This window comes from Cololabis saira, chromosome 8 (genome assembly GCF_033807715.1).
Source record: "Cololabis saira isolate AMF1-May2022 chromosome 8, fColSai1.1, whole genome shotgun sequence".
Classification (NCBI taxonomy): domain Eukaryota; kingdom Metazoa; phylum Chordata; class Actinopteri; order Beloniformes; family Belonidae; genus Cololabis; species Cololabis saira.
The window spans coordinates 24,509,193-24,536,140 of record NC_084594.1 but is presented as its reverse complement, the minus strand read 5'-3'; the positions used below and the strand labels follow the sequence as shown (position 1 = coordinate 24,536,140).

Sequence of the window (26,948 nt, the reverse complement as noted above, 5' to 3'; positions counted from 1 at the left end):
AAAAAAAAAAAATCACACCTTCTTAGTAACAGGATTATTATTAACCATCACCATCCTTTCAAAATGATCTATACAATCATTTACTATACTTTTGAATAGAACACAGAAAAAAATGAAGAAAATAAACTTAATGATGGTTATGATTTTGAGGGGAAAACTGTTTTAGAATTTCAAATATGTGATCACTTTGGAGGATATTTGTGGTATAGTCAAGCAAAAGGAAAAAAAAAGTAGAACCGTCACACTGGACCATCATTGTTTTAGTCTGACACTTTTGAATTGAAAGCTAAAATCGGGAAGATTCCGTTTTTCAAGGGGACCTTTTTGGCAACACTATGTATGGCTGCTGTTTCCACAGCGGGCGAAAGCGTTTAACCGCGCGCTAGTTTCTGTGGCGGCAGGCGTGGTGAGAGTTCGAGGGGGGAGGGGGACCTCCGTATTAGGCTGATTTATGCTTCCACGTTACACCAACGCAGAGCGTTACGTAGGCTCCGTACGTAGGGCTCTGCGTCGTTGTAACAAGGCTTATCACGTCGTCATATTGTGAAAGTAGTTCCGGGCGCTGAACCCGAGCAGGGGGAGAGTCCCGGATGTTGGCTCCGTCCCTCCGCCGGAGAACAGCGGCTGGGAGGCGGAGAGCAGCACAGGGACGCCACGGCACCGCAGGCAGCACCGGCCAGGCTCGCTACTGCAGAGGACAACACCGCCAACAAACACGGGGACATTCACCGTGGGGAAGACAAAAATACCCGCCCAGGAGGAGGAGAAACAAAAACCTGCCACGGTTACTTTGAAAGTAGCGAGAGGAGTACGGAGCTCCGCCGCCCCGCCGGCCGCCAGCGCTGCTCTCATCCCGGGTGAGTGAGCTACGCGGGCATGGAAGTTGCTCTCAGGCCTGAGAAATGGGCGACTTTCACGGGGGAAGTGAAGTGCAGCGAAGTTGTAGGGGGGTTAATCCCGGCGAACAGGGCCCTGACACCCACATCCCCGCTCTCTGGCTGTGGATGTTGGTGTTTTCCTCTCTTTTATTACCTAGTAGCCGGGCAGTGGTGACAACCGGTGACATCTGACAGCAGGGCAACTTTGACAGCCAGCTAACTCAATTTCACCACACATCGGCGCTTTTTTTCCCCCAAGTGGAAGGCATGCTAGTGCATGTGTTTTTTTTTGTGTTTTTTTTTGTTTTTTTCGTTTTCTCTCACAAGGAGGATTTAAGCCTGAATTATGGCTCTGTGTTAAATCGACGCAGAGCCTACGCCGTAGGGTTACGGCGTCGCCGCGCACCGTTGCACTGTACGCTCTGCGTCGGTGTGACGCGGGACCATGAATCAGCCCTTAGTAGTGACCCATCTCAAACCTCCAGCACTATCCTAAGCTAGCTGCTGCCTGGTATGTGAAGTGGGAGTGTTGCAGGACTGAGCCCAGTCTCGCTGGTCTTTCCCTGCGTAGCTCCGACGGTATTTGACTCACAGCTGTTGCAGTGCGTTTTCTCCCGTCTGTCAATCGTCTGTTTCTCATGCGGCTAATAAATTTCTCTGGGAAATGATTCCTCCTTCCTCGGTGAAAACTGCTCGACCTGCACGGCGGAGCGCAGGATTGTCATGTGGCTGCTGGACAATCAACAAGTGCAAAACATGTCTCAGGTTAATTTCATGCGGCTGATTTGAAATACTCGGTTGTAAAATTGCAGTAATAAGACGCATACGTCGCTTGCAGTTGAATATTTGTGCTGGGGTTTATTATCATGGATGTTTCAGTAGTTGGTTTGTGCTCTCATAGATCAGACTGATTGGTTCTTGATGCTACTTTAAACCAATGCACTGCTGTATTTTCGGGGTTTTATTTTGTTTCCCCCCCCCTGACGGTCTTATTAGAAGGTTTGTTTTTTTTTTTTTTAATTGAACATACAATAACACAGTATCATAACATTTTCTCGTAAGGACATTAATACATTTTAAACATGAAGTGGAATGTTGTCATCAAGTATAAGCCATGTACAAAATATATATATATATATATATATATATATATATATATATATATATATATATATATATATATATGTAGAAATGAAACAAAACAAACAAAAAGGGGTTGTTATTTTAAAATACAAGTAAAAACATTTGCATATATTTTCAAAATCAGGCAAAACAAAAACCATAACAAAATAGTAGCAAGGTCTGAGGCATGAATCACAAAAGCAAAAAACAAGATATGTCATCACAAATCTTTTTAGCCATCTTGCTGGAATCAATTTTTTTGAGGGACAAAAAGAACAATTAAAAATAATTTAAAAACCAATCAAAGGAGGGTTTACCATTTCTCCACTTACAGCAGTGAATATGATATTTACCCATGAGAATAATAATATTAATCATATCAGATATAACAGCCTTCAAATTGTCTACATATAAAAAAATATGAGAAATATCAAAAACTGGTATGTCATCTATTTTAAGTAATAACCAACTTCTCAATTCTTTCCAGAAGTTTCTAGACACAGGACATAAGAAAAACTATGATCTAAAGTTTCATCTGCTGCATTGGTCTTGTTAGAAGATGGATGACTTGATTCTTCAATTGCCCTCTGTTACTTTATGTAGATTTTTATCAACATTTTCGCAGTCTTTTTCAAATGATTGACAACCCCCGCCCCATTGCAGATGAGGTGCCAGATCATAATCGGAAAAGAGGAGCAGATTATTTGCTAATCGTCATGTTCTCTCACGCTGAGTTAGTTTGCAATAAAGTGAGCATACAAAGGTTGAATTTATGACTAAATTCAAACATTATAATTCCCCTCTCTCCAACATCTCAAACCTGCCAGACCTTATGCTTCAACTAACAAAATGCCCATAGCGTTAGTCAGTACCCACAATCAAAGGTCAGACCTGGTTTGCTTCTTAATCACCCATCCTTTAAATAGCAGGCCTACAGAGCTGTCCGGATCAGGCTATTTGTGCATGCAGCTGTAGAGGCAACATGGTGTTTGAGTTATGATGGACTATCCAGGTACAGAAAAATTAACCCCATTTAGTGCACTTTCTGGAAATTTGTCACTACACGTCCTATATTAACTCATACTACAAAAGTAGTTTCTGTTTAATTGTATTTACAAGAAATAAAACACTTCGTGTAAGCTTTATGTAAAATGGGTTTCTATTTTTGGGGGCAGATTTATTGTAATGATAATAGAGATGTCAATTTCTGCTTGGGTCCTAGATACCATTCTTCAAATTCAATTATTGGACCAGCATTTTACCGGTATTTTACCAGCAATATGTTTTAAGTTCAAAGAACAACAAACAAACCATGTGTGTGTGTGTGTGTGTGTGTGTGCGCACTGTATATAAAAAAAATATATGGTGCAAAAGGAGATGCATCTAGCATTTCTGCATAAAAAATGTTTTCAAGTTCTTAAAAAGATAAATAAATGTTGTTATCAGAGCATCAAAAATAATTTTCCCCTGAAGATAATATTGTAGAATACAGTAATAATCTAGTTATATGATAAGGGTCAGAATAAAAGAACAGTAGGAAATAAGAAACGTTTCTATAACTTGAATATTGGAATTCAGTGTTTGGTGTTGTGATTGGCCAGCCTCCCCCCCTGGTTGAAGTGATTATTCAAATCGCCATCCGTGAGGTATATTTATCAGACTCCTGTTGGTACTTTAGCCTGTGGCAACAAGAAAGCCCATCAAAGCCCTCCCCCCACTTCCACCTCGTGTAGCTGGACGGCACCCAACAGGTAATCTCTGTTTCAACCACTATTAGACTGTCACATCTTACTCCTGAGGCTGAAAAACCATGGCATTACACAATTGGCAGATGGTGATTCATGGAGTTTTATTTTGTCTTAATTTCTTCACCCACTATTTTTTCTTTTTTTTTTCTTTTCCTTTAATGCGTACATAAACGGCATCTTATTTATTGGTTCAGTAGCATTATTGAGGCCACGCTGTTCTATAATCCTACTCTGATAAAATAGACAATTTTGTTAGAACATTCTCAGTGCAGTCTTCTTACATTCAGGTTTGAGTTTTGCTCTCTTGGAATCTGCGTTGGGAGTAGGGACTGCTTGGTCTTCATTAGCAATGCTGTGCATCACTAGAATGCAGATGAGCTATGAAGCCAATTCATCTCCTGGAAATGCCTCCCTGATTCCAATTTGAATCTTGTTTGCAGTCACATTGTGTGAGCTCACTTCTCCATGTTAAAGAAGTCTCTTTATGCGAGAGATCAGAGGGGGATAATTGCACTTAAGTGAACCTCATTTAGTGCTGGCCAGACCAATTACTGTAACTGCAGTTCTAGGCTCTTTTTTTCTTTCTGGACCTGAAGCAGCTGTCATTGAGTCTCTGTAGCTGAGATATGAAGTGCTGAATAGAATGGCATTGGCATGGCATCATGGGAATGGCATATCCTTGGATGGATTTTAATTAGTTTTTGCAGGTTTTTGCTCGGTTCTATTTTTTTTCTCCTTCTGAAGAAAAGCGTAATTAAAAATGACAATTAGAAATGCATTATTTTTGTAATGATTGAAAAGAAATTACTCTGAAGGTGCTGTAAGGTGGAAAAAAGCTAGAAATGTTTCTTCAGGCGAAACTCCTGGGCTTGAGGGAGATGTTTTATCATTAATGTTATTCAGGAGCCAAATTTTGAGTTTTGCTCAGCTGGGTGCTTTAATCTATTTTTGCTGTAAATTAATGAATTTTTAAAGAGCCTCTTGCTGGATAAGGGTGGATGTGGGAATGCAGTACTGGTTCAGTTTTCTGACATGCCTCTTCTCTACTAGTCCACCATTGCCTTCACCATCCACTGTTCTCACAGGATGGAGAGAGCAAAATTATTGAAGCACTAGACTATCATTTTTTATTCATCCAGCAATACACTGTTTACTTCTCCTCATTTGACCTCCTCTCAATCTATTGAGTTAAATTTGTCAGTGAATGAATCCAGTATCTACTTTATATCCTGGTGGAGAGTTGGAAGTAGACATGAAAATAAGCAAAACTTGTGATATGTAATTCATTTGTGTTTTATCGGTTTATTTTCCCAGTATAACCAATCAGGAACCATTTCTGCAGGGCAACCAACTACCTACTCCAAAGCTGCGTGAGTTTAGTCAGTGAAGGACAAAAAAGGGTGGGGTTGTGAAGATGGTAACTTCTGTCGTGTAATGCATGGTGGTTTCTGTGACTCATTCCAGTTTGGTGGTGGTGGAAAGATGAATACATTATGTGGCCATTTTTTCTTTGAATTAAATACAATTTTTGGAATTGGAGGAAGTTCATGACTAAAGATTTTATTAAAATGGAGGTGATGGTGGTGGTTTACCATTTCCTTGGCTGATTCCCCTTTCATTTCTTTTCTGACCTGACCTGAAGATCTGACTTAAATTTTTCTTGTTGTGTAATCAGCCGTATAGGCTGCATAATATATAAAATGATGCAGTTATCACACACGCACACACTGTCTATATTATTTTATAATTGCCTTTGGATATTCTTTACTCATAGGGAAAAGCCTCCCACTCAGACAGAGGTGGTATTTATATTTATAGCAATTTATCAAGCTTGTTAGGTGAAAATAATCCACGGAGGACCAACAATCAAAACTTTGGGACGACAAAGTTAACGCAGCACTTAAAACAGTATCATCCTGCTGAGTATGTCCAGTGCTAAGAGGCTAAAAATAAAGGGAGCTGAGCAAACAGCCAACAGCCTTGTCTTTCACCAGTTGGTTATGTTACTGTAAGAGTTTGTTGTCGTTATAAAGGGGCAGGAGATTATAAAACTGGATCCCTCCAAAATCTCAGCTCAGATCTTTTAAGAATAAATTAATTGGTCAAGAAAATTGCAAACAGTGTGTTTGTCATTTCAGCATTAATGTTATTAATTTATTTAGGATATAGTGTGTGTCAATGTGTCATTTGACAATGTACTTACTTGGTTATACTAAGGAATTGCCAAACACTAAATAGATAAGATACTGTAGGCTAGGGGTGGGCAAAAATATCGATATGGCAATATATCGCAATATTTTTCCAGCCGATTCAATATCGATATTCAAAATTTGAATATCGATTATTTTATTTTTTATTTTTTATTTATTTTTTTTTAAATTTTTTTTTATCCCCGATCTTTTTCCCATTATATCACCCAGTGCTCCTACCTAAGTGACAGTCCTGGGCATTGCCACTCTCTCCCAACCCTGGGAGGGCCCTGCACTGAGCTCAGGTTTTATTTCACGTTTTATTTCATTTTATAATTTATTTTTTATATAACACAATTGCCTGTCCTTAAAAAATGAAAAATAATGGACAGAGGTTTATTTATTTATGGATTTATATCTATACTGACTGATCACTGTGCCTGTCCTTGGTTTTAGTACCCATCTTTCTTGTGTTTATTATCATTTGCCACATAATTAAAGCAACCTCATACTAAATTTAATGTTAATTTCATATGATGTAAATAAAATGAAAAACATATACAAATATGTTGTAACTTTAGCTTGTATAGTTATAATAAAACATTGTTTTGACTCAGTTTGTCCCATGAATTGTCACTATAATCTGATGAACGTGCAACTCGGATTTTAAGATCCATCACTATCATCTGATGTACATATATACAACTTGGATTTTAAAATGTGTAATGCATTTTTACATTTTTCGGTGAACTATGTAGAATATAATAATCGGGATATCGCATAATCGGGATATCGCAATGTGTATCGTATCGTGGCTCAAGTATCGTGATGCGTATAGTATCGTGAGGTCCTTCCCAATACCCACCCCTACTGTAGGCTTGAGTTTTTAATGCCTTGAAGGATTCTTCCCCAATTTTGTACATATTTTTCTTGAACGCCTTCAGAATAGGTGTGTTTTTGCTGTCAGTGGAGGAAATTCATATTCAATAATTTACAATTTTAGTAGACCTTTGTACTGTACAGGAAGGTGAACATCACTATATCTGATACAGCTTTAGAAATGTGTGTGGCGCATTCATTGTAGTGTTTGGAAAAAGCTTTTGGCTGTTGCAGTGACTGCTTTGACAGGTGTGGGATTCAGTTTCAGCTTAAAAAAATGCACATTTGAATGTGAAAGAGACATTATTATTGTTATTATTGTTATTATTATTATTAAGTTATTATTATTATTATTATTATTATTATTATACAATTTAAGGAGAATGCTTGTCTGTAGGGCAGTAAAATATCACATATCTCATGGCTAGAATCATATCACAATATTTGAGCTATGGATTGAATTTCTTTTTGGGTTGGTACAGTTTATCAAAGAAAATAAGTTTATAATTTTTTATTTTTCTAATAAGTAAAAACACTTAAAGCAACAACCAACACCTCTTTAATAATTTAAAACCTGTGTGGTAATTTATGCTTCTGCATTGTGTGGACAACATACACCATGAATTCAGCAGCTGGGGGCCCTGCCCCGTTATATGCCATAGGATCATGTGCACCTCCCAGAAACGTTGGTTTAATGTTGACCATCATGGACAAGTAAGCCATAGAGCTCCCATAGCGGTGACTTAAAACATGTAAAACATGTAAGAGGCGTTTCAAGTTTTCTCTGCTCTGAATATTTGCCACAACTCCTTGCTATCAGTACACATACTGCGCCAATTTTTTATATTTATTTTTCATCTTGGAATTTAGTCAAAACAATCAATCATGCTTAAGAGATCTTTGAGGACCACAGACCTAGTTGTTTGTTACATGTATGTCTGTTTTGGCTCTGTGATGGGACTGATGACCTGTCCAAGCACACCGGATCTTGCTTGCTGACAGCTGGGATATCACATCTATTTAACATGATTTTTTTATTTTTTTTACTGGACATTAATACAGCATTGTTTATTTCACTTTGAGAAAAGTTTTACTTTAAATATGTCCTATCAAACATAAATGTGCTTCAACTTGAAAATCAAAAAACACAACAAAAAAAAAGTTTATAATGATGATGTTAATACCAGAACCGTTGATGGAGTGATTGTCTAAAAAAAATATTTCTGACTGTAGAGTTGTTTTGTTTGTGCAGTTGCCACTGAATGCATTCAAATGTGACAACATTTGGTTCTGCCCAAGTATCTATGTAGCATGTGCTAAATGATGACCTTTCTGTGCCAGAAGGTGATGAATCATTCATTCATGCAAGCAATGGGTTAAACACTGCCCAATGGCTGCACGGTTATGCAGCACTTTTAATATACTGATACTTCATTCAAAAAGGTGGGAAGCTTGTTTGGTCAACTCATAATCTTTTTTTTTTTTTTTAGTTTTAATAGGTTGCTAAATTTTGATGATTGTGTAAGACTTCTTCATATGTAAAACCTCGTAATTTATGGGATTTCAGACAATGTTATTGTGAACTGTTCCAGAAATAGCTCTAAGTTGGAGAGTACGTGTAAGGCGCATAGTACGTAGTGGCGTGTGCCAAGTTTTACTGATCTGGTGTCATTTGGGAAGGAGCTGTGGTGGATCTATTTGACCAAAGGATCTAATACTTTTCTGTCTGCCTCGTGGTTGTGCCCTCATTACTGCTTGCTCAGCAAAAGTGCCTGTCAACACCTCCCTCTGTTATTGTCACCCCCCCCTCTACACACACTCACACACCCTGATGGTGAGAACCTGATGGATTAGTCTTAGATGTAGTGCTTGGAGTCTTCATCTGTGATTCAGAAAACCCCTAACAGAAGCCAAGGATTATGTGGAGTCTAAGGAAATGTTGATCTGTGCGGACCAGGAAACCCACACCAGTGATGACTTGCTCTTGCGCCATCATTCCTATCCCGTGCACCTTTTCTTTTTTTTTCTCGCACACGTAGTCTGTCTCTGATTTATATTTCATTTTGTTTCTTCCCTTTTTCTTCCTCTCTCTGCACCATGCTCTCCTGTGCTCCTCACTTAGCAAACGACATGTCTGCAGAGAATTTAGAAGAATGCGTCTCGTTACTCAGATGAGTCATACTTCCTCTGGCCTGCATGTCTCTCCCTCAGGGTGGATGAATGAGAGGGTGTAGAGGTTAGCTGGAGGAAGGGCTCATTGGCTGAGGCGACTTTGTCTGTGTCACTTACCCAATGTAATTAAGAATCAGTGTGTTGGTCAAAGGGCCGCACACTTGCACTTTGCATCAGTGTCGTCAAAAATGCGCTTGTCCCGAGGTGACTGTTTGACTGATGGCTTTGGTCGGGCTGAGTCACTGCAATCACAAAGTAAGTGTTTGGAAATCTCTTGGCCAGCTCTGACCCCACAAGAATGGCATCCTGCCAAGGTGCTGTGGCCCTCAGAGGAAAGCCAAGGCCTCTGCTCTGGAGAGAAACAAGACTGCACCTGGAATCTTTGAAATCTGTCTCTGCCTTACTGGAGAACATTTATATGATGGAATATAAAGACGTATTTTCATGCCATGCTGTCTTATTGCAGGTTAATTTTCTCTGTGCAACAGTTAAAAATATAATACTCAAGTTTTGTTTAATTACCCTGAACGTAAGCATTAATTTTGATTTAATATTTTACACTGTAACACAAAATGCACATTTAAAGTCACCTTCATTATCTTTAAGAAACTTACGAAAGGCCAAATTAGGCCTTCCTCAGCTTTACTTCGGTATCTACTTTACCTGCTTGTCTTGATTTCCTGCCAAAATTTATGACTCACAGGAGACTGAGTGACCTACTTTTCACGTCTTCTATGAGTGCCAAAGGATTTTTTTTTATTTGTAAGACAGTACACTGGGTAAATGCAAGTCAATTAAAATGCACTTAATGTACCTATTTTTGTATTCAACCATGTAAAGGCTGTGTCAGCATGGCAGTCACCTCAGAGAATTCCCTTTTATTATCACAAGCAAAGATGATGCGTAGTAAAGAGTTCAGCTTAGATATTTCATTAGAAGGAAACTGAGTTTAAGGCCACTGGGGTTTTCATCAAGCCTATTAAAAATATAACTCATTTTAGGACTCATAATCCCGCTATATCTGAGTTATTTTCACATTTGCCTTTTACTGGTTTATCCAGGTTGGCGAAGGTTATATTTTCTGCATGAAGACAAAGCATTTTCCTCAGTGAAAGTTGTTTTAAGGCCTAGTCAGTTTATTTTTCTAATAAGAGTTTTAGTTGCACAGTAAGGATGACATTTTAACATTTTCTTAAATGTATCAAGACAAGTGATAAAGTTTTGTCAAGAATGCAGTTTTACAGGTGAATGATATTTCCTAATTCTGAAAAGAAATGGATACCAACAAAGGTCGTAGCATCACTGAGCAAGGCACAGATGGGATCAGTGATGTTACACGATTTGAGCTGGATGTAGAATAGGCAGCAGATGGAATTTCCTCTTTTAATTACTAATGTTTTTTTTTCTTGGTGGTGTCATCGATGCAGAAACAAACTGCGTAGTTGAATGTGTTGAACTGGCTGCTCTTTTCCCTTTCAAAAGGCTTGGCTTCTTTGATATGTCAGATTTCTTTTAGTCTGCCACATTCATCTTGACACAATTGGCCCCACTCGCGCCAGTTTCCTGGAAACCCCCCGGCATGGCTGCCTCGGGGTGTGAGTTCAGTCATTTATTCTGCTTCCTTTTAAAACACTGCAATGTCTTGACTTCCCTTGTAGTTTCCCTCCTCTTATCAAGATACACAAGGCAGAGCATCATTTCATCTAAATTCTTATTGGTGGTGGGTGGGGAGGGCACTGTTTAGCATAAAGACTATTATGATTTAATGTGCCCTGTATAGCCCTCCCATACTTTACTTCTCACACTGCTGATTTATGCCTCTTTTGGCTGAGTCTGTTCACAGAGTCAAAAATTATGCTCTGACTAAAGTGACAACTTTGTGGTTAATGCGGATTGCTCCCTGGCTTTATGTCTGACAATCTCTAAAACAATCTCTAAAATGCGTCCATATAAACTGCCTTTGATTTTATTTTATTTTCATTTCATTTTTGGCACTCTTGTCCATTTAGTGACAATGGAGAGAATAAGGAGGATGGCATGCAGCAAGGATTTCACAGTCTGGGAGCTAGAGCTTGACCGGCTACGGTTGACATGTATTACCTCTGTATATGGGATGCTTGTTCATCCAACTGAGGTGTATTGGACCCCATGGCTGCCTTTATAGTTTAAAATTTTCATATACTTTTTCGTGTGTTCATAATTGCCAGCGGTGAATGTGTTTCACCACCACTCAAGGATTAACATTTTTTATCAGAATTAAAGGTTTAGTCCCTGATTTTGGAGAGCTAGCAAGATTTGAAAGTGGCACCTCCTCTAAGCCCCACCCCCTCCTCCCCCTCCCGTCAGCGCTCCGTCCAAAGCCACGCCCCCACAAACTTTGTGGAACGCGCATTTGCAGGAGTCCAGTTTTCCAGGACATTTTGGACAGAACATTTTCAACAAAGTTATGGGGATCCTTTATTTTTTTATAATTTTATTTTTTTATGAATATAAAAAAATATCACAGAATATTTGTACCGTTTCTGATTGGATGGGCACTGCGCATCATTTTTAGACACAACAATGAACGCATACCGCAAAAGTTGTGTCTCGGCGGAGGGACCCGGCGTCCCAGCAAAATGAGCACAACAGAGAAATGTTCAGAACAGCACACAGAGCACACACTGAAGGCTGATTTATGGTTCTGCGTTACAACAACGCAGAGCCTACGGCATAGGGATCGCCGTAAGGCTGATTTATGGTTCCGCGTCACACCAACGCAGAATGGTGCGCGTCGCCGTGTACCCTACGCCGTAGGCTACAGCGTACCCTACGGCGTAGCCGTGGCTTCAGAGCCTGCAGGGCACCGCAGCACCGCAGCCAACGCCACCCACACCGGCGCTCCGCTACTGGGGGTCCGTGGCAGACCCCCAGTAGGGAAGCGGACACAGGGGCTGGAGGCAGGCTGGAAGCAGAGAGACGTGACAAGTGCGCGTATGGGACGGAGGGGGGCGTGGGCGGGACTTAAAATGAAGGCATCTGATTGGTTCTTTCCCCCCTGCCAATCCTCTGGTCCTCTGACCAATCCGTGCCATTCGGAGCGCAAATAACAGATTGGTCAGAGTTTTTACAGGATTAAAGCTGTCAGAGAGGTCGGATTTTTTTCTTTCCTTTTTCTGAACACATTATTCACTGGCTACTCTCAGGATGGAAGGACCATTTCACCCAGTATAACAATAAAGGTTTTTGAATACGATTACAGTATATACCTTTCAAACAAACAAACAAAAAAAGAAGAAATCCCTGGAATTTCTTGGTCCAGACAATTGTCACCAATGCACCACATTTCTATCATGAGACTGCCACAAAGGCTTGCTGTTTTCTGGTGGTGTGGTTTGGTAGACTGTTGAACCCAAAGGCAGGGGAACGGCTCAATCCTGTTGCTACTGTTGTCAGTTGACCTTTTTTTAATTTATTTATTTATTTATTTATTTTATTTATTTATTGTGTTACTGGCTTAAGGATCAAATCTGTCACAGTCAAAAATGTATTATAACACTACATACTACTTACTGTTTGACCACACACATGATTTCTTTAATCATAAAAATCATATTTATGACATGATCTTGAGGAAATGCAAATGACTGTCAAAGCTGGAATTGGCTTCTACACTTCACTTTTAGTTAATTGCATTTAATTGGGAAATCTTAAGCCGAGTTCAGACTACGTGATCTGCTATATGTTTGTCTTATTATGCAAAGTACATGACTAGATTGTGTTATGATTGGAAGATTTTAAGTTTTACCGGATTCACACAAGAACGACATGTCACGCCAGACCATATATTTAATTTTATTTATTTATTCTTTTATCAGATTTGACCTTTGACTTATCTGTCTGGGATTTATCAAGCAGTTACAGCTGTCATAAAAGCATTATGAATTTGGGCTTCTCAACCCAAATCAACCTGTTTTCCTACTGGGTTGTTGAAGAGACTTGACTGTTTCCCTCTACGTCTCATCTGTCTCAGGTATGTTATGATATTGAGTCCTGGAAACATCAAACAGGAATAGTTTTTCCTACCAAAGGACAGCTGGCATTCATTAATGCCTGCATGTTTCTTTTTACATTTCCCTGGTTTCTTCATTTTGGGTATCCTCACATCTCTTGTGCTCTCATTCATTGAAACTCCTTGTGATTCACTCACCAACTCCTCCACCGAGTCCTCCAAAATATCTAGCTGCTAGATATTTAAGCTTGCAATATGTCTGAAATGCTCATGCTTATCGATACGTGACTTGTTGACGCTGCCATGTTTAAGGGCTGGAATGCCGATAAGAAACCATAACGGAGGAAATAACTCAGTCTCAATCATCCACTTAGTTTGACTGGCAAATGCCGCTGCTCTCACACATGGAGCCGGCAAGCCGGAGTCATTTATTGACAATCAGTAATCAAGAACACCTGTGTGACTCCACCCACTTCCGGTTAGTGTGGTCAATACAAGAACATAAACAAAAACATCCAACACCCCCACTTGTTCTTAGGTTGCCAGCACATATCAAATAATAGCCATCATTTCAAACACCAAAAATGAAACATACAAATTTAGCCATTCTGGCTTTGGTTACAGATTTTGTGAAAATGTCTGCCACCATATCTTCTGTTGGACAAAACACAACGGTCACTTTTCCATCGACAAGTGCAGATCTGATAAAGTGATACCTGATATCAATGTGTTTACATCGCTGACGACAGACAGGGTCCTTAGAAAGTGCGATCGTGCCTTGATTGTCCTCATAAACTGTCACAGGTGCATATTTACAGTGATTGTCCATCTCATTCATCAAATTTACAAGATACAAGCTTTCCTGTGTTGTTGCAGCTAAAGCCATGTATTCTGCTTCACATGTGGATAGAGCAACAGTGTGTTGTTTCTTACTCTTCCAGGAAATAATGGGTCCTGTCTTAGATAAACTGAAACAGTAACCAGTCATACTACGTCTGTCGTTCTGGTCTGCCGCCCAGTCTGCATCACTGTATGCAAGAAGTTTTAGATTCTCATCACTTTTCTTGAAAGACATTTCCTGGTCCACAGTACCTTTCAGATACCTCAACACATGTTTTGCAGCAACCCAGTGTTGTTCTTTGGGTTCAGACAAATATTGTGACAGCTTACTGACAATAAAACTCAGGTCTGGCCTTGTACAGGTCATTACATAGATTAAACTGCCAACCATCATACGGTATCTTTTTGGTTCAACAAGTTCACCTTCATCATCAAATTTCAGTTTACATTCACATGGGGTACACCTCGTTTTACAGTGAGTCATGTCAAATCTCTCCAATAACTTTGCAATGCATCTTTTCTGGTTCATCTTTATTTCACCTCCCTTCTGTGTGAAATCAATTCCTAGAAAGTGCTTAAGTTTTCCAAGATCTTTCATTTTAAACTTTGCTCCCAACATTTTCTTCACACTCTTAAGTGTCTGATCATCACTCGCTGCAATAATGAGGTCATCAACCCAAATGATCAATATTACCCGTCCATTTTCTGTTTGTTTGTTGTAAACACAGTAATCAAATGAATTCTGAACAAAACCATTTTCTGTGAGATAATCATGAAGCATTTTGTTCCAGTTTCTTCCTGACTGTTTAAGACCATAAAGAGATTTATTTAGTCTAAAGACTAATTTCTCACCAGTATCTGACTTTACTTCAAATCCTTCTGGTTGTTCTACAAACACTTCACAATCGATCGGGGCATGAAGGTATGCAGTCTTTACATCCATCTGATGTAGTTCTAAATCATACTGCGCTGCAAGCTGCATTAAACTACGTACAGATGTCATATCAGCAGTAGGAGAAAAAGTTTCTTTAAAATCAATGCCAGCAACTTGACTGTAGCCTTTTGCCACATATCTAGCTTTGTAAATAGTTTCTACAGGACTTTCCTTTACAGCATAAACCCACCTGCCCCCCACTGCATGTTTGCCCTCAGGTAAGGTGGTTAAGGTAAAGGTGTCATTCTCCTGCAAAGAACCCATTTCCTCCTTCATAGCTTTAGCCCATAATTCTGATTTTGAGGAGCTCATTGCTTCCTTCATTGTCTGGGGGACACCACATGCAACTCTATAGCAATAGTCAATAGTCATTTCCTGATCTTCGACACATTTTACCTCATGAGAAGAATCTGTATAGTACTGAGGAGGTCTCCTCTCTCTCTTTGGGTAACGTGTAATATGACTGCTTTCTCCCCCATCTGCGCTCACATTTGTGTCACTGGTCTCAGCCTTTATTTCTTGTGGAGCTATTTGCACCAGGTCAGATTTTGGTAACTCCATGCCAACTCTCTCTCTAGACAAAACATGCTCCTCTATTTCTTCATCTGTCTGAGTATAGCATTCATTAGCTTTCTTTGTGACGAACTTCACCAGCCTGTTTTTCAGTATTCTTCCCGTGTCTGGATAAAAGACAAGATATGCAGGACTGTTTTTATCATAACCTACAAAAATCCCTTTGTCACAGCGTGCATCCAGCTTTTTCTTATCATGCTTGTAGGCATAGCATTCTGACCCAAAAATTCTCATTTGAGAGAGATCAGGCTTCTTTCCAGTTAACACAGTGTATGGAGTTTGCTTGAGCCGTCTGTTGTAACACCGATTACGAATAATTGCAGCAGCCTGAACTGCATAAGTCCACAACTCTTTTGGTAAATTACTCTCGATTAACATGCACCGGGCCATCTCAAATAAAGTCCTCCAACTTCTTTCAGCTGTCCCATTCTGATGGGGGGAATGAGGAGCTGATCTTTCATGTCTAATGGAATTTCTGCTGAGCAGTGACTGAAAATCACATGATGTAAATTCAGTTCCATTATCTGATCTTAAAGTTTTAATTTTACCATAAGGTGCAACATCAGCAATGAACTTTTCTGTACCTTTAACAGCATCACTCTTGGCTTTTAAGAAATAAGTAAAGATGGCACCAGAATAGTCATCAGTAAACGCTAAAGCATATCTAAATCCATCTTTAGCTACAGGCTGTACTGGTCCAGCCAGGTCTGCATGTACTAGTTCTAGAACACCCTTTGCTTTTTCATCCGGTTCTCGGTTTCTGCTCTGTGCAAATTTTCCTTGAATACACACTTCACATTTCATTTCAGACTTTTCAGATTTGTTCTTAATTTTCATACCCTTTGCAACACTCTCCAGACTCAACACATCATCGTAATTACAATGGCCTAAAATTTCATGCCACGTCTGGATGTCATAGCAACCATTGCAAACATCACTTAGGTCCTTAACTGTTTTCAGATAAAACAGTCTGTCACACACATAAATGTCAAAAGCTCCACCATTTTTGTGAATGAGTCTGTTCTGACCTTCTTTGAAGATTACCGTTGCTCCCTGGGCAGTTGCCGCTTTGACGGAGAATATGTCCTGCGTAAACGACGGGACATACAGCGCATCCGTCAGCAGCACATCCACAACTCTCCCGTTGATGTCTGCCAGATGAAACTTGGCAGTACCCCTTTTCTCCGCAACTCCGCTGGTTTTCACCCCATCAGCCAACTCCAGAACATGACTCTGTGGCTTGAAGCTTGCGTCGAAAAACTCAAATCTGGTGATGTCAGTCACGATGTGCCTTGTTGCGCCAGAATCCACCATAAGGCCCCTCTCCATCCTGCAGACAGGAGCGCCCTGGTCCACCATGAAAGCGAAGGTGTGGTCCTCTCCGTCCACTGCTTGTTTGGCTTTATCTTGCTTCTTCCGTCTGCAGTTTGCATCTCGATGCCCGGAACTCCTGCAGAAACTGCACCAGCGTCTCTGATCTCTGCGCATCTCCGTGCTTTTTGCGCAGTCCCGCGCCATGTGTCCTTTCAGGCCGCAGGAGTAACAGGTGATTGAGCTGACATCAGCTCTTCTCCTCTCACCAATTTTCATCACATTGTCCTCAGTTGAGCAGACAGCCGCAAATTTCTCCGTGCTTTCATAACTTCTCAACTTGGTCTTGAACTCCGCAAAGGTTAAAGTCTCATCACTTTGCGTAACGTGCACAGAGAATGGCTTAAACGCCTCTGGCAGGCCCTTTAAAATCATGGCAGTCAGTAATCCATCGCTCAGAGTCTCTCCTGCATTTCGCAGTGCAGTAATCGCCGTCTCTGCGCGGATAATGTAGTCCGTAACACTCTCGTTGACGGTCTTCTGAAGAGATGTCAGTTCAGTGTACAAACTTATGACGCGCGGCTTCCCCGCGCCGGCATAATGATCTCTCAGGATTTTTAATGCTTTCCTGCCATCATCAGCAGCGTCTCTCATCACCAGGGACAAACTTTTGTCATCCAGGAACTGGATTAATTCAGCATACACCTGCTCATTCTTGTCGGCGTCCTCCTCCGCGTTCTCGTCACCGTCTCCAGGTGGTTCACTCAGTATCGTGCTCTTGAGATCAATCAGGCGCAGGTGCGCCAGGAATTTCGTCTCCCATAACTCGTAGTTCTTTTCATCTCCGTCGAAACACAAACGATTCCATCGGCTTCCAAAGTCCTTTCTGGGCCCATAACCTGTTGACGCTGCCATGTTTAAGGGCTGGAATGCCGATAAGAAACCATAACGGAGGAAATAACTCAGTCTCAATCATCCACTTAGTTTGACTGGCAAATGCCGCTGCTCTCACACATGGAGCCGGCAAGCCGGAGTCATTTATTGACAATCAGTAATCAAGAACACCTGTGTGACTCCACCCACTTCCGGTTAGTGTGGTCAATACAAGAACATAAACAAAAACATCCAACATGACTGCTGATCAATACCTTCTCTTTTTTTATAAATACTCCTGATCTGTTATAAATGTAATATGTTTAAATATGGTAATTTAGCTGTGAAGAATCTTGATTGAACAAGAATGTGGATCTGAAAGTTTTAAGACTTTCAGATCCACTAAACCCAAAAAAAAAAACATTCAAACTTCCCATTTTAATTTCCCCCATTTTATTCATCCATTTAGTAAGGCATCATATACTTATGAGTCAGAGCCTGCCATGATTCATAAGTACGTTTTTGGTCATTTGTTTTTTCTTGTTCTTTTTTCCTCCTCTCTTCAGATCTATTGTAATACAATAAATGTGCCTCCAACTGCAAAATTGGTCTATTAATGTCTATGTTTTGCTTAGCTTTCATGTACAATATAAAAAAGGTAAAAACAAACTTTCAATCTTTAAAATAAAAATGCTTATGGTCTTTCATCTCTTGAATTCAGTGCTATTTTGGCAAAGTTTAGCGGTTTTGTATAGAATTCACTGGCTTTCTACTTCATAGTGACTCATGCTGCATGGCACATGATGCTCAACTTTTACCAAGTGAGTCATCCTGAACAAAACACCCCTCTAGAACCAGGAATGAATCCCCAAGGCTACACCCCCTGTCCAGGGTGTACCCCTGTGTTTGACCTGACCAAAGTTTGACCTACTGTGCATTTCAAAGTTCAAATGAGTACACACTCATTTAAGATGCTGAAATAAATGATTTGTGCTGCCTCGTTTAGCTGTCGTTTACTTTACAATGGACAGTGATTTGCCTGACATGCTCTTCTCCCACTCAGCATTGTACGTCTGTTTTACGATGATGGAATAAATTTACCCTGATGCTCCCTTAACTTCCATGGACTACAGGCACACTTTAAACATGACAGCAGTTCAGCAACGTTGGACGTCACAAACATTAACCACTTCCAGTTCAGTGAAGAACCTATGCCTGTTTGGGAAAACTTTTTGAGAAAACTGTTCACTTTTAACAGCGCGCACACTGCAGCGTGCTTCTGCCACTGGCTAAAGAGAACTCATGGAGCAGTAGGAGGCGTATTGTATCAGCTCATCAAAGTGGGCCTCGTGCCATACTGTAATTATGGAAATTAAAGTCAAAATGGACTAAATAAACTATAAATCCAAATTAATTGATAAAAAAAAAAAGCCGTAACTTATACCCCGTCCACACGTAGCCGGGTATTTTTAAAAACGAATATTTATTTAATAGCTTGGAGAACAGATGCTGGATCATCTGTAGTAAACAAAAGGCGCACGTCAGAGCAGATTTGTTGTTGTTTTGGCGCATAATGTGACGTTCGAAAACGCAAAACTCCGGGTGTGTGTGTCTACACGCATCTACATAAACAGAGTTTTCAAAAATCTTCACTTTGCCCAGAGTTTTTTTAAAGCTTCGTTTATTTGCGTTTTCGTGTGGATGACAGGTCAAAACGTAGGAAAATATCTCCGGTTTAGCAGATATCCGCAGATATCCGGCTACGTGTGGACGGGGTCTTAGAGAATTTGGAATATTTGATTTGATGACAAGTGATATGTTTCAAAGGACGACCTTGGCGAGATCTTATCACCTGCATAAGAAACATATCCTTTGGTCTTGGGCGGGTTATTCAGCGGGAACGGACACTGATGGCACAGTGCACGATTGAGCTATGGGTAAAACCCGACCGGTGAAGCCAGATGAGCCAATGACTGTTGAGTATCTCAGACATCCGTCCTCAATCTTACCCTGCGGTACACGGACTGTGTTGATTCCAGATGTTGACATTTGTCACCTAGAACTGATAGTCCTTACCGGATGATTTTGTACTCACTTTCAAAAAATTCCCAAAAATTTGTCTAAAACATCTTGGGATAAGGTTTTCACATAGGCAGTCACCATTGTACAACTGTAAATAACACCAAGCTTGTCCAAGTTAGCAACAGTAACTAAGGGGGGGGACATGCTGATAAGTCAGTTCCTGCCCTCATCCGTCTCACTTGAGCAGTCCTGATTCATAATATGCGGAATAGGAGCATTGTCCTCGATCGTAGCAGACTGCTTCTCATTTTATTTCCTGCATATAGATATATTTAAACTGAATACTGAGCGGTGTAAATTATTCCCAAGGAATATCTCTGTGCTTGTTTGTGTATATCTATGTGTCTATTGCCCCTTTTTTAAAAAGACTGCATTTGTTTGCTGGCTGTGTCTGGGGCCCAAAGTGGAGCTCTTTGTGTTAGATGTGTGAAGCTCTGCAGAGGCAGCCACTGGGAGCTCTGTTTCATCTCCTCTCATACTGCTCTGGAACAGACATGCAAATCCATTATAATGAATGCAGCCTGTGTGGTGTTGTAGTGGGGGCGAGGAATAGATGATTAACTTAAGAATTTAAACCTGAGAAAGGGAGGGTTGTGGAAAAAGACAAGATGCAGACAGCCTTGCCAGATAGCAGGTCAGGAGCATTTCAGAGGGTTATGTCATGAGCGTTGGAAGTGACATAAAGTCTTTCCTCTCAAATTAAGCATTCATAAGCCTGTAGTAACATCTTTCCTCTCCTTGCTGTTGAGACACGGATAAAGATGCAAATGGTCCCATGTTAATTAACCCCATCTTTTACACCAGCAGGATGTGATGCTTAGAGGGGAAAAAAACTAAACAAAAAAAAAAAACCACTCCGTACAACTGTTAGAAAATGTAAATGGCCTTGTGTGGATTTTGTTGAAATTCTAAATGCTTGCTCATGATGCCTGAATGGACTTTTACAGCAGACTATTAAGAGATCACTAGATAATTGGTTTTTATCTTTGGTCAGTGCTGATTATTCAAAAGCCATTGACTTTTCCTGCTTTTTATTTGTTTGTTTACCTGCCCCCCTGGCTGATATTGCTGAAATGGTGGTTGTTATGATTTGTTTTTCTCTCCATACAATAAGATACCACACATTTTAATAAGATTATGCACCGATTTGCTCAACTTAAATAAACATCTGTTGAATCAAATGTAAAATTAGATTCATTCAATAAATCAATGGACAATGTTGCATATTTACCAACACAGGATCGGATGCACTTGCCTGCTTGACCAGCCGGATATTTATTGATAGTGGAAAATATATTTTGGACTCAAATTATTTCTTCCATCAATATGTTGCTTCTGCATGTCCAATATTGGAAACCTGTTAAGACTTTTGAGCAGCTCTGCAGATAAGAGGTCAACAAACACTCCATAAGCTGAGAACTACAAATGTATCATGGAGCTTTTTTAGCGGGGGTGTTGCTTTAAAAAAAGATCTTAAAAGATACAAAAAAAAAAAAAGGCTTGCATGTCTCAGGGCTCCAGCGCTGCTGACATTTTATTGCTGCTGAAGAAGCACTTTGGAGGATGTGACTTTGTTGCTGCATGAAGTCAGAAACTGTTGGGCTTTTTTTTTCCTCTTCATTTTTTGAATGCATTTAGTATATGATTATTGAGTTTGCTTTCAGAGTCTGTAATAAACATTGAGTGGAGCGAGAAATTCAGCAGTCCATATCCCCTCTATTCAGTGAACGCTAATAAGAACCTGTTGGACTATCGCTGGTCAGAACCATTAAGCTAAAAATCCACTGACTCATCACCAGCCAAGGAGCTGTTCTCCAATGAGACTGTAGCCCCTTTCACACAGAGATTCCGCAATATTGGTGTAAAGAAGTCCTGCCAATACGCCGCCTTTGTTGGTTCACACAGAACCATACAACGCCGGCATAACGCCGCTCCCGTCTGTAAATTCACACAGCATGCCGGCGTTCCGCAATCAGAGGCGTGACGACAGCGTCAGTCCGACCGTCATGTCAGCGGCATGCCGGCTGTGTCATTCACACAGACCCCGTTTCGTCTCTGTGACGGCTCTGTGACTACCTCCGCTGCCGGCTTATTGGTGGGGCCACTTGGCCCCCCCATTCCGCCTCCGTGACTTTCACACAGAACAGCGAGGCGGCTTAAAGGCGCAACGTTCCCGCCTCGAACTGGCTGTGTGAAAGGGGCTATTGACTACAGGTCTTCATGCTTTATTTATTTATTTATTTATTTATTTATTTATTTATTTATAATCATTTTGCTCATAAGGTCTTTTGTTTGTGTGGCCAGTGGCATTATTGTTCAAATCAGACCTACATCAGCCTCCAGTTTGAATTGGCCATGGCCCTGAAGTTACCCACATATGCAAAAGAATAAGATGCCACATGCAGCATGCTGGGTTTACATGAGTAAACATGACTGCCTTTCAAGTTAGCACTAATGGTTTCATTTTGAAGTTGTGCAGCGGAAGCTGACAATGTTATGAGCAAATGAGGATGAAGAGGGTGAGAGCATAATTTCTCATGGTGGCTTCATATGGAATAGGGCTGATACCTCTGTAGATCCAGGAGACCCTTTTGAAGGTTTCTCAGAGGCTGTCCCCTGGACTGATGAGACAAAACTGGAGAGATTTGGCAAGTCCCATGACCTCCTTTTTTCACAGATCATCAACAACAACAAAAGGCTCGTAAAGAAGAGAACGCCACACCTACTTTGAAACATGTCGATGTCTTAGTTTTGTTTTGGTGCTGCTTTGTGGCATCTGGTACATGAGGTTTTGAAGACTTGAGGCATTATGGAGGAAATCCCCCCCCAAAAAATAAATAAAAATAAATAAATAAAAATGTCTGGATCTTAGTTCTATTCGTATCAATGGAAAAATATAAAAAAATAAAATAAGTCAGTGTGGAGGAGGCACTCTTCACATTCAAACATCAGACAGCAATGAAAAATGATCAAAAATACCTTGGCAGATGTTGGCAGCGATTGCTGCCAGTGGTTGCACAACACAATATGAAGTTAAGGGTACTGTCACTTCAGTTCATGCACTTTTCATGTAATTCTTTATGTAAAACATTCAGTTCTTAAACACAAACAAGATAATATATTGCATCTTCAAGTTAATTATAGAGATATTTTTTTGGTGTGCGAGTGTGCAAAGGTATCGACAGATTTCTCCACATCTGTAGTTGTTGAGAAAGAAGCTACTCGCACAGCTTCTTCATCTTCCTTCTCTTAAATGAGTGTTCCCCATTGGAAATTCCACTGTCAGTTTCGCAATAGCAGAAGCAGTAACTCCTTCTGCTGCTGCCTCTTGTCTGACAACGCTCTCAGATTGCTGCCTGATGGCTTCTTCACATTCAAGGGAATTCCTGTGTTTCCAGTGGATTTAAGCTGTCAGAGGGAGTATTGGGTGGAGATGTCAAGAGTTTCTCAAGGTGTCTGAGGCAGTTTTGGCCTTTGTCACAGACTGACTATTGTTCATCCGTAGTTCAAGTGTTTCCCAAGTATTTAACAGGAACTATAGTTTAATTGAAATGTAATTTTACAATAGATTGAAGATTGAAAGTATACATTCAGAATCTGCATTAGATTGGCAGGGCATTAAAAATAAAGGGTAAAATAATAAAGGGTAAAAACGCCATGTCTGTCCCCCTGCTCAGCAAGCTTAAGCCTTAACGATATCAAAAATATAATTCATAATTCAATTCATGTCCTAATTCACATATGATGTTAATTTAACAACAAGCTGGTTAAACAGAGTGTTGGCTATACATACCTGCCAGTCTGCAGCCTTTATAGTATGTCTCTCTCTTCACAGGAGCAAGTGAGGCTTACTTTGAAAAATCAGTATTTTGCCTCACACCCATGTCAGTAGAAGTGCTGTTGTGATATATCATGCTTTCATTGATCCACATGATAGTTTATTCAGTATCCCATCCACGGTCCTCTGGTGTCAAACAGGTTGTCTGACTGTTCAGGTCTGGATGGAGTTGGGTTGGAGAGGCACTCGCTTAAGGCTGAAATATGCTTCTGCGTCACACCAACGCAGAGCACACGCCGCAGCCGTGACGCCGTCGTGAACCCTTCAGACTTCTCCGTCTCTCCATTTGGTCGCGGTGCAGTACCCCCCGCGGCCACTAGTTAGCGATCTTTTTCTGAATGGTTTATCCGACTTTTTCCGGTCACAGTAAATCAAAGAAATAAGGACAACTATTGTGCAAAAAACAAAAACAAAAAAAATCACACATAAACGAAGAAAAGAGCACTGAAAGTTCACTACTGATTCAAACCGGAAACCGGAAATGCGTTGCTCCCAAGTGAACCAATCACAGCCCTCTCTGTCTGCGTGTGGTCTGCGTCTCCTCGACGCGTAGTTTCAATTTTCGGGAGGTGCACGTCAGTGACGGCGCAGGTGACGGCGTGTCCTCTGCGTCGATCCAAACCACACGCCGTAGGCACGGCGCCATTTTGACGCAGAAGCATAATTCAGCCTTTAGTTGTTTAAACGCAATATAATATTATAGTTTAAATCACTTGGCTGCATAATTTATTCAAATATATCGCTACTTTACCTGGTAGGTGCATAACCTTCGTCTTCGCAGATCAGTTTGAAAGAGATGAAATGCATGTATTGATTGAAAATGCAAATATATAATATAACTTTTATTTTTCATTCCCAACCTATAAATGTCTTAAGGAGACTAATGTATGATGTGCCACCATTGTAACCATCAAATGACTCAGCACTGTATCACGGTCCTTAATCTGGAAAGCTTTCCAAAACTATTTCTATCATCAGTCAATATGCAAAAGAATTTTTATATTTACATAATTAGAGAAACACTTTTTGAAAATGTGTCTTGTTTTTGGTTTATTTTAATTTATCTGTTATGTTGTACAGCATTCATGTTTTTTTCTGTTTTTATTTTTTTTAAGGCTGATTTTGAGCTCAGTAGGAAATCCATTATTTGCATAAATATTTTTAAACAAAGGTATTAGATGCTGAGTGCCAAAATATATTAAAGTTGCCATCAGATCTTGCCTCATAAATTGGGTTGTGGCAGCCAAAAACTTTTAACTCTAGGCCTCGAGCGCTTCACTTTTAACTTGTGTTTTTCTGTTTATTATGGTAAATCCTTTGGTTTTGTGATGACCTGTTGTGAATCTCATAAAGGCAGTGGGCTTACAGTGATTAATCTGTTTCTTTGCTTGTAGGTATTTTGAGTGCAGAGCCTTAAACCAACAATGATTCTTGTTACCTTACCCTCTTATCCACACCTAGATAAATACCAACATTGTCTCCAGGAAACCAAATACATTGAAATTATGTGGGACGGAGCTGAGTGAGCAGGTAGAGACACTGATTGCTCTCTGTTCCATGTTAAAACAAAAAAATTAGGGTAGTTATTCCTAGTTATGATGTAGTCACATTCACTTTCACGTCTCTTTACACTCTTATTTTTTTTGTCCTCACTGAAGAATTTATGAAAGCCCAGCTGCCCTTGAATTACAATGGAAGTTGTCTGGGAGATTAGCAAGCAGGTAGATTCAACAAGGGCGTTAAATTTAACAGCTAATTTCAATGTTTTTCAATTCAGTGTATTTTTGTAGCACCAATCCACAACATAAGTCATCTCACAGCACTTTATACGGAAAGGAACCTACCGTAGTTCAATGCCCGTCCAGTTCAATGGTTTCGTTTTGTACTGCAGCACTGTGTAAACTGTTTCAATTTAAAATGTCTCTACTTACGTGATTGTTTGAATTATTTAGCTCAGCATGACTTTGTGTCTCTGTGTGAGTGAAACATTTTTTGGCTCTCCCGTAGACCCTTGCAAACAAATGCAGATTTAAAAATCATTGCATCACACAGGTGAGTGCTGCAACCATGTTGTAAGTATGGAGTTTGCCATTATCTCAGTGTGTTGTAGGAAACTCGTTTTTCCCCATTTTTCTATGGGGATGTTCTTGGGCTGAAACTGCTATTGGTGGCCAGTCGTTGCTCCCTTAAAATACCCCCACTAAAAAGACAAATATAGGTTGCTTTATTTCTCATGAAGATTTTAAAGTCAGTAAACTCAAAAGGTTTGTCACATACACATTCCTTCATCAAGCTCCAACTGCTTTTGTGTGACCAGTTTTAAACTAGGTTTGTAAAAATACCACACATACTGGATGTTATCGGTGGGCTGTGTTACTGTGTGCAGGTACTGCGACTTCAGGAGCATTTTAAAGGTCTGCACAGAGACGCAGTAAACCAGTAAAACGGCACGAGGAGTCAAAGAGCAGCATTTTAACAGCTTAATGATCTAGAGGCATCCAGCTCTGTCAGGCAGTAAACTCTTTAATATGCTGTTAATTATTTCTGAGAGATTGAATATTGATTTAAAAGGCAAAAAAAGATTTGAATTATATCTCCAGCATTTTAGGCTTTATGTGTGTGGAACATCTAGCAGATTAAATTAATTAAAAATTGTAACCTATTTCAACAAAATTTGAATTTAGTTTTTACTTTGTTCTTGTTTGCATGACAGAAGATGCCTTGTTTCAGTGTGTCCATTCATGCAGTTTATTTTCTAAGCTCCAGCTGCCGGTGCTGATCCATTGTCTTTGAAATTCATGAACAGATTCCTGCTCTATGTTGCATTCTCAGAACGTGCATCACACATTCGGGTAATTCATTTAACTTGCGCTTGGGTAATTCAAGCATGTTTTATAATTTTCATTTATTTATTTTTTTAAACACACCTTTACACATGAAAATAAGTTATCACACATTTTCTCTGAAGGGAATTGTACGTACACAGTGAACCGTGCCACGTTATATCTTGAGTTCAAGCAGTAGACACATGTCCCCTTAGAATCACAGTACACTTAGCGGGGATTAAATATGTGCTATTCACTGGACCCAACAATCTTATCTTGTTATTATGTTAAGAAAATTTTAATTATGCATTTGACTCAGGATTGATTTCTATTATTGATTAACACACACATTATGTCTGTGATTAAACTTCCAAAGAATTTCTTGATTAAATGGTAAATTGCTTGGCCTTAAAATTTCACGAAAGGAAAATTGTCCTTAAACCTTTAACTTTACACATACAAAATGCAGTGTGGGTACATGGGGTGGGGGTGAGGGATTGCTGGTCCTGCTGGAAGAGCAGGGCCAGCATTTAAAGTAGCATCAAGTATAGCGGAAGGTCTGAAGCCTTTTATGTAGGAATAGAGCAGGCACTTCAAACATGTTCTTTGGGAGAGAAGTTGGTTTCTTTTTCCATCTGAGCATTTGTTTTGCTTTTTACACCACTTGGTAAGTTGGTTAAACCCTTTAAAGCC

The 26,948-nt window shown here is 40.1% G+C and overlaps 1 protein-coding gene across 1 annotated transcript in view; it reads left to right on the top strand.

Annotated features, from left to right (window-relative positions):
* Positions 1-618: 618 nt before the first annotated feature.
* The window catches only part of foxj3 (forkhead box J3), an 88,751-nt gene continuing 62,421 nt past the window's right edge, over positions 619-26,948 (top strand). Inside the window, 1 exon segment of the mRNA XM_061727366.1 lies at positions 619-857. The gene's annotated coding sequence lies outside the window, so the exon portion shown is untranslated.